Genomic DNA, 13,838 nt, shown 5'->3' on the forward strand with positions numbered 1-13,838 from the left:
CATTAAAGTCCATTGTGCATTTCTACCTCTCAATATTCTGTTGACGTCATTATAGGATGGTTTTATTTCTAAGTGATAGTGCTAAAATGTTGATCCATTTCAGCAGAACACTGAAATATATAATTGCATTACTATTAATTCTCTCATGTCCATGAGAAAGACACTTTATAATCACTTATGATTTAACCCTGACTCCAACCTTTCCAGGAATGAAGGGGACATGTGGACAGATTTGCTATAACATGAGCTGCTGTGATATCTCTCCATTCAGGGACAGAGTGCAAGAGAATGGCAAATCCCTCTGTCACACAGCCTGGTACGGGACACAAATCAAGATTTTCATCAAAGGAAAGGGAGGTGGGCACTTCTTGCTGGATGCCGCTGCAGAGAAGAGCTGAGAGATGTTGATGTTTGTCAACGTAACTAGGAGATCTGGACTCGAAACAGATGTACTCTGGCTCTACTCTCATTGTGATGCTCTGACTGAAGCAGTGATGTGTTTGCCAAAGTTTTTCTCTTGGAGAAAGTAACTCCGGGGGATTGGAGCTCTCCTGACGGATTCCTACTGTGACTGAAGAAGGAATGAGGGCCAGGGTCCAAGGCCTCCCAGTGAGTGTCACCTTGGCCAGAAACTGCCCTTTTGTCACATCATGCAGTAGGAACCACATGGCGAGTCACCCCCATCCCTCTTGAAGTGGAGAAGTGAGTATGATGGAAATCTGAATACAGCAGGGAGTTGAAGGAAAATATTTTTCATCATCTAGAATCTCATAGCCTGGTCTGGCTCTTGAGATGGTGAGAAATTTAGATTGTATCTGGAGGTTTCACTTTATGCCTTTGTGAAGAAGTCGCCAGTGGTGTTGTCTTGACTCTGTTCAAGGAGGTCTCTTGGCACGATTCTCTGCCAGGCGGGACCCCAGAAACTTAGATCGACTCAAAAGCTGCCGCGTCCTAGGCCCCCCTCTGCTGTTGGAGTACCAGGTGCGACTGGGTCAACATCCTGAATTCCAGGCCAAATTATGTCTGACTCATTCTGCTTCTCACTGCAGCTTGACGAGTAATTGATGAATCATGGAAATTTCTGGAAAATATTTTGATCAGAGAAAATTGATTTTATATGTACTATGTGAAATTTTTTAGTAAGTGAAGCATTACAGCCATGGTTGTAAGAACCTTTTAAAATGACAGGATTTCCTTTTTGGGTGTGTGTGTGTGTATGTCCATAACCGGGGAAGTTGCAAGAATGGGACTTCAATAAAAAATACTTCTTGTTGTGCAGGGTTGCTGGGCTGGTACGTGACTCTATGTGACCAGGTTGCTTTGGGAGAAAGTGTGAATCAAGTGTCAGAACTCTTCCCTGGATTTGGGTTGAGATAACTCCGTGATTTCTATAGAGGTCAGGAATTGATTATTTTTCCATTTTTCTACCATCCATATCTTTTCTTTCTGAGAGCAGAACAGAGCCCAAAATTCTACCTCCACCTCCCTCCTGTCTTCCAGCAAAGCTCCTCATTCACCAGGGTGTCCTTTGGTCCTTACCTTTTCACTGAATAAATGTCTATTCCTCTCTGAAAGCAACCAGCAGCCATCTTCAACCATCAATCTCTCCTCTCCGCACCTCCCATCACCATCACTGCCTGTGTTCTCCGGATACTGAGTCCCCAGGCAGAAGGCCTGAGGGGTAGGATGATTTTGGGGCTTTAGCTTTTCAGAGGTCCTATTCTTACACAAGAAAAACCTGGATGAGCATGCAGGAAGCTTTCTCTTGAGGGACCAGTCCTCTGTTCCTGGCTGCCCTCTGGGAAGATGAGCAATAATGCTATCGATAGCACCCTGTCAGGAGTCAATGGGAAAGAGCGAGCTGGGCCGCTCTTCATCATGCTGAGTCTGATTTGGTCACCCAGCAGGCGTGCACTGAGGGGTCAACACGGCCGGGCCTTGGGCAGCATGGCCATGAACCTGCTCTCCTTCCTACTCTGGGAACTCAGCTTCTGAAAGAGACAAGATGCCCACAGGGAAGCCTGCCTTATCTAGGACCTGGGATTGATGTCTGCCACAATGACTTCGCAACAAGGAATCCATAAGAGTTTTGATGAGTAATTAAATACATAAAGTGCCAAATGGCTGCTAGGAAGGAATGTTCAGAAGGGAAAGGGCTCGGAGATCTGGGGATGTCAACGAGAAGTTTTGGAGACGGCTCAAGTAGCCCTAAAGGACCTGCAGGAGTTGACCAGACAGAGAAGGAGAACACCCCCCCCACACACACACACACCCACACACACACACCCATACACACACACACACCCATACACACACACACACCCATACACAAACACACACACACACCCATACACACACACACATATATACACACACACACCCATACACACACACGCACACCCCCCCACACACACCCATACACATACACACATACACACACCCCCATACACACACACATATACACACACACCCATACACACACACACGCACACCCACACACACACACACCCATACACACATACACACACATATATACACACCCCCCCACACACACCCCCACACACCCATACACACACACGCACACCCCCCCACACACACACCCATACACACACACACCCATACACAAACACACACACACCCCCATACACACACACATATATACACACACACACCCATACACACACACGCACACCCACACACACACACCCATACACACATACACACATATATACACACACACACCCCCACACACACCCATACACACACACACCCATACACACACCCCCATACACACACACACATATACACACACACCCATACACACACACACGCACACCCACCCACACACACACCCATACACACACACACCCATACACACACACACACACACACACACACACCAGGGGTGCCAACAAAATGTATACACATTTTAAGAGATGTTATCTATGCTCAAGCAGTAGTTCGCCGTAATCAGAAGTGTCTGGATGCTGATGGTAACCACTTTGAGCACCTCTTGTAATTGCAGAAGTCAGATGTGACTTGTATTCATCTTTTGTTATTGGCATATATTGAATATTACAATTTTAATACAGTTCTTTCCTTTCTTAAAATGTGTACATATTTTTTGGCACCCTCTGTATATTCATATATATATATATATATATAATACATACATTTGAAAAAAACATTGTTTTTAGTTTTATGTTCCTCATTTTACTCTTTCTAACCCATTGTTGCTATCGTCCTCCCCACTCCACAATCTCTGATTTCCAACTTGATGTTACATGTTTTAAAAAAATACAGGCTGGGGAGGTGCTGCATTTTCAAGCTTCTCTTGCCTGCCAAATTGTGCTCCCAAGTCCTCTAAGCTCCGCATGCAGCCAGAATAACTTTAGGATGAAGCTCATTAATAATGTGCATGGTAAATCACCTCCTCTGTAGGAGGCCTGCGGAGGGGGGCTCTGCCCCTGTCATTGAGCTTTCAAAAATGGCAGCTCACAAACAGAACGCTCGTCCCCACAGCCTGAAAGCCTGCAGCTGTCCACACAGGAGTTCTGGGGGAAAACTTCGTTGGTGAAATTTCTCCATCCGAGTGGGGCCCCAAGTGTAGGAGTTTGGTCTCCTTAAATAGAGTTGCTTGCTTGCCCAGCATCTTTGTTGCATCTTCATGGAAAGTCTCAGCTGGGGGAAGGGACTTTCCAATGGCATGTCACTTAGCATGAGTACACCCATTAGTTATAATTAAACAGGCTGCTGCAATGATTACAAATACATTAATCACCAAAAGGATTGTGCAGATATGCAGAGCCATATTAGCGGTCTTCAGATGACAAATCAAGCAGGCTCAGGGGACAGGTTGTGTTCCTGGGCGGCTGACCACACAGTCTCAAAGGGCTGTGCTTCTCGGAGCAGATTCAGCTTGAGTCTATTTCTGGAAGCATCCTCAAGACCTGAGACCCTGGGAGCGTTTTCTTACTTTTTCTAACATTTGTGAACCACTTCTTCCATGCCCCCCCTCTCCTCATTCTGAATGCATTTACATCATCCATCTCTGGCTTCTTTCTAGGAGGTAAAGATGCACGCTGTTCATGGTAGACTCCCCCTGCGGTCTGGCCACCATCAGCCCCTGTGCTTTTGCAGGATCCGGAGGAAGCCTGAGAGTCTAGGTCAACACCTGCCCCCTTAACCTGGAAACCTTTTGGTGGTCTCCCCGAGACAGCAGCATCAGGTGAAGTCAATCCTACCCATGCACTTGGGGATAATATATCATGGCTAGCAGCCTGGCTATTTTCTTTTATGTTTCAAAAGGCTGTGCTGTTGTGCCTTTGGAGTCCCATGGACCCCACGTAAGCAGTGGTTTACTAGACTTCTTGACATAGGGACACACAATTTGCGGGGAAAGAAGGAGTATCAAAACCAACACACAAAATAAATTGGGAGAGGGCTGATGAGTGACAGCTGGGTTCTCTGGGTACAGTGCAGGAATCAAGAGGAGAGACTCTATTATTAAAGAGTCAACACGGAGTGAGTGTGACCATGTGCCAGCTATTGTGCTGGTCCTTTGCATGAGGCCAGCATGGGGTGATGGTCAAGAGCATGAATTCACTGCTTGAGTGCCTGGCTTTTCATCTGAGCTTGCTGCTAACTCGCTGGGTGACCTTAGGCAAGTAGCTGAACGTCCCTGTGCCTTCAATTCCCCATCTATAAAATGGGGACTAACAGTATTTTACCTATGTAATGTGTGTAAAGTGTGCGGCACAGAATCTCTGTCTTGTCAAGTCCTGTCCTCTCAGTATTTTCCCCCCTTTAGTCTTTATTACTCTCACTATTTTACTATAATCATACACCCATGTACTTACTTACTATTTAAAGGTATTGTAAAACTTTTTAAAAAATAATTATGAACATAACATATTGAAAAGCACACAAAGCATGAATGTATAAATCAATAAATTATCACAAAATCAAGAAACAGAACAGAGTCAGTACCTCAGAAACCCCTCTCATGCTCCCCGACTGCTTTCCAGAGGTAACCCTATTCTGATTCTCATGCTCTATTCTTTAGTTTGCCTGTGTTTGGTCATTAGACTTTGGGATCATACAGTATGCATGTTTTTATGTGTCTGACTTCTGTAATTCAGTGTTATGTTTGAGAGAATACCTCTGTTGCTGCGTACAGCTGCGGTTTATTCATTTTCACTTCTCTGTCGTATTCCACTGCGTGAATACAGCAATATTATGTATTATGCTGTGTATGGACATATGTGTTTCCAATTTGGGTTATTATGGATAATGGTCGTATGAGCATTTTTCCTACATACTTATTAAAGCACGTTTATGCAGACTATGTCTTTAGGAACATAGTTGTTGGGTTATAAGATATGGGTATGTTCAGTTTTAGTAGGTAGAGGCTTTCCAATGACTGTACCAATTACAGTTCCAACTCTGCAAGTTTCCATTGCTCTCCATCTTTACCAGCAGTTAGTGTTATCATTGCTTTCCTTCAGCCATCCTGGGGATTATGTAGCGATACTTTATTGTGGTCTTCATTTGCATTTCCCTGATTACTAATGAGATGAGGCATGTTTTCATATTGTTCTCTTTAAATGTCTTCCTTTGTGTATGTCTGCTCAAGTCTTTTATCTACTTTTTAAAATATTTTTATTGATTTGTAGAAATTCTTTGTATATTCTGGATATAAGCTCTTGGTAATACGTACTAAAAACAACTTTCTCTGTGTAAACTTAGTTGAAACTTTAGATTTATCTTAAGTAGTAATGTTTTTGAAATTGAGTTTGGTGTTATTTTTTATTATTATTATATGAGTATACAAGCATATTAAACAAAGGTCTTCCCCTGTTCCAGCTAAACTTATTTCCTGTACCACCGAGAGCTTGCCTTTTCATTTTTTAGGACACATTCCACTATCTCATCTAATCCTCACTAGGAACCTATTTAGTAGGTGCCGTTGTTATCTTGTTTTCCGGGTTTGACATTGGAGGCACTGAGAGGTGTCACAACTTAACCAAGACATACAGCTGAGACGAGGATGAGCTGTAGCTGCTTCCAGAGCTCAGGCTGCGTCCATGATATCACTGGTCAGCAGGCTGTTTTATCCTGAGTTGTACACACTTTATCCTTGAGAGGCCCTCTGATCCCACAGAGTCATGCATGTGGTGAAGTCCTTGGCGCCCATTTGCATGGAGGGTTGGATGGAGGGGTGGATGGAGGGATGGGTGGAGGGTTGGATGGAGGGATGGATGGAGGGGTGGATGGAGGGATGGGTGAGTGGATGGAGGGATGGTGGGTGGATGGAGGAATGGGTGGGTGGAGGGTTGGATGGAGGGATGGATGAATGCATGCATGTCATGGAGGGTTAGAGTCATGTCTGTAACAAAGGCTCTCTGTGTAGGGAGGAACACATTTTTGGGACAGGCCCTGGGTGTCTGAACCCTGGACCATGAACCCACAACAGCCCAGTTGTGGTCTTTCTTTCCTCAGTGGCCTCAGGGTACAGAGAGAAGAATGGAGCTGGAGTTAAGGTAGGAAAATGGCAGTCCCATCCTTGCCTTGTTGGGAGAGGTGTGATCCATCCATCAACACAGTGGCTATTTTTAGGAACCTTTGCTTGTAGAGGAAGCCAATATTTCAGAGTGGTCTGCCTACTCTGCCTACTCTGATGAATTGTTAAACCAGCTCTGTTTAAATGTCAAGACCAGGGTTGAGATGTGGGCTCTCCTTTGGGATGGCTTTCACACTCCTGAATGGGGGGCCATTTTCTGCTCCTTCTGTGGGCAGAGAATGGGCATATTCAAGGATTAATTCCCGTGTTCTGAGACCCACTATGTCTGGCCACAGCTCACTCGTGCTTTTCTTTCCCTGGGGGAACTTGCCCTTGTTCACCTGAACGTTTGCTAGAGCTCTGTCCCAGAAGCTGATCAGGGTGTTTCTATAGAAAGGGTGGTCAATTGGATTTTGTCTAAAGGGGCTCTGATGAGAACCCCCACAGGGGCTGCTGAGGATTAGGGCGGGGTGATCATAGATGCCACTGCTCCTGGCTATAAATCTCTCTTGAGGTATTTGTTGAAACTTTGTTCATAGTAAGTAGCCACCTTTCTCCATTCTGAGTGCTTGCCTGGGAACCTACTTGTTGTGTTTAATAAATCGCATTGATTTATTGCCTTTATTGATCTGCTGAAGCACTCTGTATTATCAGAGGTGATAGCCTTCTTAGGAAAACATGGAAGGTTTCTTCATTAGCATCCATTTTCCTATGAGACTTTGGAGGGTGAAATACCAAGATGCACGGCCTCATTCTGGTGATATATTGAACACCATCAGGGTGAACAATGGCTGCAGTATAAATCAGGTGGAAGGAAGGAATTGAGACCATTTGCCATAGGCTTGCGGAGTTTTTGTGATGAAATGAGCAGGCCACTTTTCTTTCTTCTGGTGATGACAAGCTCCTCTCTTAATTTTCCACAAGGGAGTAGCAGCAGGCTGAAGTGGCCCTTTCAGGCTCGCAAAGCTCCCCAGCCAGACCAGCCGGGAGATGTTTCCGCATCTCCCACTTCAGGCTTGTGGTGTGACAGCAGGTAAATCACTCGCCACTTCTGGGCCTGTGCTGCTGGTCTGTGTCCGTTAGTGCCCTGACCCTCTCTGCAACAAGCTTTCTTTCTACCCCTCTGCTTCCTGTCCCAGATCCAGCTGAGTCTGAGACCAGCTCTGGGCTTTTTGCATGTGGCAGGCCCTGAGATTTATGGAGAAGCCCAAATGAGCCTGAAAGAAATGCCAACAACCCAATGGGGCCTTGGTTCTTGACCCTTCTGCCTTCTTCCGCTGTGTTTGACCTACCTCCTTCTCAGGTCGTATGAGGCGCTTTTCTCTCCCTCCTGGAGAAGCCTCGTGGAGTCTGGTACCTGCCTTTACTTCCTCACAGAGGATCTGTGAGCTTCGGAGACCTGTCTCTGGGAGTTTCGTATCCTGACAAATGCATATCCTTCTGCCTTCCTCATATGTGTCCCCTGAGCACACACAGCTCCTTGGGTCTTTTCTACACCTGACCAGAAGCAGTGCCCTTTCCCTGCACACTTACAGAGGAGAACATGCTTGCACTGTATCTGTGAGGGGACCTCAGGCCAGTATCTGTGAGGACCAGGGACAGTCCCGAGTTTGAATCTAGTCCCAAGCTGTGTGACCTTGGGCAGATTACTTGGTTTCTCTGAGCTTCAGGTTTCTTATTTGCATGGTGGGGATAATAAAGCCAAACTCAAAACCTTACTGCAAGGAACACATGAGCCAGTATTTGGCCAGTGCTTTGCCATGGCTGGTACGTACTGCCTGCTCCGCCAATGCCAGTCATCATCCTTGGCGAAGTTTCTCTAAAAGCAGGGAGCACTCAAAGCTGTGGCCTCCTATGTGTCCCCTTCTCTGTGGGGTGAAATTGTGAGTGAGACTGACCTGCCCCTGCCTGCCAGGAGCTTATTGTTCGGTTGATGAGACTGGCAACTAAACAGACAAAACACCGCATGAGAAACAGAAAAAAAAAAATGCTGACAAAGGAGATAAAAAAACACACAATGTATTCATAAGAATATACTTTATAATTGAATGTATTTTTAAAATATCGTCTTAAAATATTTATAAGAAAACTATATTCATACTCATTTACTATACTTAAAATGATATTCCTTAAAATAAGTCTTTGTTAAATCTGTAAATGTGATTAAGTGGGCAAATTATTCATTTAGCAAAGTGATTCTTCAATAAATTGGTGAATTGGCAAAAACAAAACAAAAACAAAAACACAACATGAGAAGTTCTATGTGTGGTGATGCTGGTGGCAGCGGTGGGGACACCACTGATCCTAGTAGAGCATATAGGAGGGCCCTGTCAGCTAGTCTCAGAGCTGCAGCCAACTCTCCCCAGCTGGGGTGGACCTCTCAAAGTTGACTCAGATGGGGAGCCCTATGGAGCAAAGGTAGTGCTGGAAGCCTTCTGTTTATAGATGAGCAATCCTTTGTGAAATCCACCCCTGACCCTGGCAAGGAAAAGCCTTCCATTCCTGTGATGTTAGTTTGCCCTTTAAAGGTGATGTGTGATCAAACCGATTCTTCCTGGTGATTATTTGTCACACTTGCCCAATGTCTTTCTCCCCTGCTGGAATGTGTGCTCTCTACAGGCAGAGCTCTGGGCTCTCTGTCGTGTCTGTCGCACTTAGTACAGGGCCCGACCCTTCTTCATGCTCCACAACATTAAGAAATTAATTGAGATGGAACAGACATTGAGCTTTGTCACGCTGTGCCTCCCAGCAAGGCCTGAGGTCTTTGTGTGTCTCCTTCCTCTTCCTTCTTTCCCACTGGCACCGGCTCACAGAGGGGAGGGTCGGAGCCCTCTTGACTGGCAGGTTAGAGCTTGAGCTGGTCGCCATCTCCTTTCCTGCAAAGCAGCAGCCAGCATCCGCGCCACCCCCCCACCCCTCCAAAGCTGGTTCAGCACCTCCACCTTGCTCTGGCAGGGGGCTCCTTTTTCCTCAAGGCTGCTTGTACTTTGTATCTGATAATCAATGCTGCCCTTATCTTTGGAGGAAACGCTGCCCAGTGATATCACGTGCTGAATCGATTAAAAGCAGAACTTTGAACTCATTTGTTTGGAGAGGACTTCGAGAGTGAATCACTCAGTCCTCTCTTAATGTGGTCCGATGCCTGCCGGAAACCCCATCTGCAGCTCAGAGACAGCTCCCCTTTGCAGGGCCAGGATAGCTCGCATTTTCACAGATCAGCTCGGGCAGGAGCCATTCCATGTATTAACCTACAATGAAGTCACCTTCAACCTACCTTCCTTCAACGTTTGTTTTTAGATCAGTTCAAACAGAAAGAAAGACCTCCAGGTTTTCTCTGCTTTTCTTGTTGTTGTTTTGACTTTCTTATTTAATCCAATGCTTACCATCATTGTACCTTCTCTGCAGAGAAAATTTCCACCAGACGGGTGTTTCTGTCAAATTTCGAACTTCCAGCCCTCCCTAGGTGGGAGGTGGAGGCACATGAGCTGGTCTCTTAATTGGGAACTGAGGCTAGGAAGAAGAGGCGTTCAGGAGTTGTGCTCAAAAGCTGGGTCTGTGCCATAGACAGTTGGGAACTCAAGAGTCCTGAGGGAGACACATGTGGCCCAGAAAGGGCAGGGGAGACTCCATCGAGGAAGTGGGCCTGGAGCTGGGTCTTGGAGGGAGAAGGAAGGATTTGATGAGCACGGAGATGGGATGGGGGTGATATTCAGTGAGAAGAGAAGGGGCACCCCGAGAAAGCACAGGTCTGATGGTGAGCATGTGTGCCCAAGGAGAAGGAAGCAGGCACTGTCAGAGGTACAGGTGGGCACGATGACTAAATGGGCTGGCCAGAGAGCAGGCAGGGTATGCTGAGTCTGATGGTTGATGTATGTGTGAGCCCGGCTAGGCTACAGTGCCCAATTGTTTGGCCAAATGCCAGTCAAGATGTTGCTGTGAATGTATCTTTGAGGTGTGATTAACATTTAAATCGGTAGACTTTGAGTAGAGCAGATTGCTGACCGTATTGTGGGTGGGCCTCACTCAATCAGTTGAAGGCCTGAAGAGCAAAGATTGAGTTTTTCTGAAGAAGGGATTGGCCTCACGGCTGCCATGTAGACAGCCTGCCGGTGTTTCCAGGCTGCCGCCTTTCAGAATTCAGATTCAAGACTGTAGCATCCAGTTTTAATTACCATCCTACCAGCCTGCCTTATAGATTTCAGACATGCCAACCCCCCACGATCTAATGAGCTAGTTGTTCAAAATAAATTTCTCTTTCTTTCCATATAGCTACTTATATCCTATTGGTTCTGTTTCCCCAGAGGACCCTGGCTATGACCCTGAGTAAAATGGGGGTTTTGCTGAGTGATAGTAGTTCAAGGACAGTTTCTGAGAGCCAGCCTCCTTTTGCATGGTATTTAAAGACCAGACATTGAGTCCATTTCTGCAGCCAAGTTCAATGCCCACCAGACCCTGCCCAGGAAAGTCCATGCAAAGTGAATCCTGGGGACTCTTTAAATGACCTTGTCACATGCAGACACGTGACATGTGTCACACTTGTCACATGCAGACATGTGACAAGTGAGGGGTGGAGCCTGGCTCACTCCCAGTTTTTTCACTTCTTGCGTGGAGATGACAAGAAGTCCCTCTACCAATGGACATTTTCTTGTTAAAACCAATGTTCTTGCATTCTGTCCTGCAGCAGAAAGATTGCTTTTTGGTGAGCAAGCCCTGGATTTTTCTGACCCAGTCGTGTAAGAAACATCCCTCCTGAAGGCCGCTGTGCAAACGAGTCTCTGCAGAAACAGGCCCGGGCTGTCAGGTGTGAGGAGAGATATCTTTAGTAAGAACAGGTCATGGAATGAGACTTCCCCACTGCAGCATGGATGGGCAGAAGGAGGTTTCCACGAGGACAATTCTTAAGAATCTCTGTAAAAATGCATGACTCCATCTGTCTCCTCTCTCTTCCTTGGCTTCAGATGAGCTGAGCCATTTAAAAATTTCCCAACAAGGGACCTGAGGCACCAGAAGAAGTGATGAACAGATTTTCAATTTGGCTTTGATTTGAGTGAGATTTTTTTAATTTTTTTTTTTAAATTTTTTAATTTTTAAATTTCTTTATTTTTTTATTTTTGTAGTTGAAACCATTGTCAGAACTAGAGGCTGGAGATGGGTAGTGGGGCTCCCCATAACAGGCAGATTCTTAATTGGCCTGGACAGACTGCTGGTGCTCCTGGCGACAGGGCTCTCACCTCAGCTTCTGGAGACAAGGAAGAGATGGCAAAGGGGGAGGCAGGGAGGAAATGGACTCAGAGCAGCGCCAGGGGCCAGGGAAGGACTTTGCATCCCCTGGGAGCCTCCCAGAACTTCAGTCCGGTGCTTCCCCAGGGTGTTCCCCAGGGGGCGTCTCCTCTACTATGGGGCCCACTGATCTCTTCTGATCTAGGGCTGCCTTGTAATTTCTCACAGGCAGGATAGTGGGGACCTCAGACAGAGCCCGGGGATTCTGCTGCCCTGGGAGCTGGAACCTGGCTCTTCAGAGGGAGTTGCAGAATGTCTATAGAGGAGGGCCTGGGGGTGGGGGGGCGCATTCTGGCTGGAAGAGGAGGCCACAGGATATGAGCTCCATGTGTTGATGATTTGGGGCGTCTTTGGTAGTGGAGCTGGGGCGATACTGCTTGGGAGGAATATGTAATAACAATAGCTGACATTTATGGGTGCTTATTTTGTTCCAGGCACTGGCCTAAACCTTTATTCATATTCAGTAATTTAATTGCCACAGCAAGCATGCAAGGTACTGTTACTATTCTCATTTTCAGATGAGCAGCGATGCTAAAAATCTCGCCTAGCTGCCTCGCCAGTAGGCGATGGCACAGCCAGGTGGGGACCCAGGTGGTCTGGTTTTGAGCCTGCGCTCCTAACCCCTGCACATACTAACACGTTCCCTAAGCTGCCTCTTGGTCTCAATACCACATCCTTGTCTCCAGCCTAATGTGTGGGCCAGGTCCCCTGGGCTGGCTTTTACAAGCCAGTGTAGACCTTCCTAGGGGCTGCTGCACAAAGGACCTTCCAGCTCAGAGGAGATTCCCTGGAGCCTGTTCAAACCTTTTACTGTGCTGAGATCCCCTCCAGCCTCCCTCCTTTTGCCAAGTCACATCCTCTGCTTGTGTTTGGAGACCTCGGCTCTGGCCCCACCCACTCAGAGACTGTGTGGGGAGGCTGCCTTCTAAGGCAGTGCTCTTTGGGAAACAGTTTCAGTTTGATCTGGCAAGAGCACTGGATTCCTGCAATAGAAATAGCAATATAAACTTCAAGTCTAGATTTAAAAAATAATCCAGCCCCGTAGGTGGAAGGTCTGTGTCCTATGGGCTGCAGGGATTTGGGCAAGGGCCTGACGGCCGTTTATGGGAAAGGCCTGGAATCTCCATGAGAAGATAGCACTTAACAGACCTCGCAGCCGGACACTGCTCAGTCCCCTAATTTTACAAGTGGGGAAACTGAGGTCATAGGCAGGAAAAGGGGTTCATCTCAGGTCTCAGGGGACCTGACCCCCGGACTGACGGTCCTTGTACCTTGGCTCAGGCTTCCCCGGGGGCTTCTCATGGAAAGAATCTACTGACACAGGGATGCTGCATGGCTGGTGCTTCTGGTTCTTAGGATAGCATTCATTCATTCATTCATTCATTCAGTCATTTGTTCACAAATATTTATAGAGTGCCTGTTGTGGGCCAGAGACTGGACACAGGATACAGCTGTGAACAAAACAGGCAATCCTCTGCTCATGGAGCTATTATTATTTTTTTTTTTTGGAGGGGAGATATACACAAACATTAAATAAATAAACGTTGTGTGAAAGGTGGTACGGACAACGGAGAGAAATGCATACAGGAGGGTGCAGTGTGCCCTCTGAGGCTGGTTCTGAGCTGAGAGCAGCGGGGCCCCTGGAGCCATGGGAAGGGCTGTGGGAAGATGCCCCTGGCAACAGCAGCCTCTCCCCGTGTGAAGCTAGGAGGTAGAGGACAGAGCTGGGGCCCGGAATTCACAAGACCATGTGAGAGGTGGCTTAGCGGCAGTGTCCCAGGGGCCAGGGAGAGTCCTGGGCTGTGGGAGGAGCTGGGAGGTCCAGGCGAGCTTCCTGGTGGAGGCAAGGCTGGCTGGGCATTAAGCAAGTGCCCTCAGAGAGAATTTAGAAAGGGCAGCAGGGGGCACGCGTAGAACTTTCCTGTTGTCTGGGAGCAGCATGTGGGAGAGGGAGAAGGAAGGGGTGAGACTGGAGGCGAGTCAAGGAGCATCCTTG

General features: G+C 47.0%; 1 long non-coding RNA gene across 1 annotated transcript in view; it reads left to right on the plus strand.

The window, feature by feature from the left end:
* LOC148758960 (uncharacterized) overlaps positions 1-2,215 on the plus strand; it is a 283,519-nt gene extending 281,304 nt beyond the window's left edge. The window contains exon 5 of the long non-coding RNA XR_016019876.1: positions 272-2,215. This is a non-coding gene — a long non-coding RNA (uncharacterized LOC148758960). The remainder of the gene's footprint in view (positions 1-271) is intronic.
* Positions 2,216-13,838: the final 11,623 nt, after the last annotated feature.

This window comes from Rhinolophus sinicus, chromosome 2, assembly GCF_057876585.1.
Source record: "Rhinolophus sinicus isolate RSI-liver-muscle chromosome 2, RSI-T2T, whole genome shotgun sequence".
Classification (NCBI taxonomy): domain Eukaryota; kingdom Metazoa; phylum Chordata; class Mammalia; order Chiroptera; family Rhinolophidae; genus Rhinolophus; species Rhinolophus sinicus.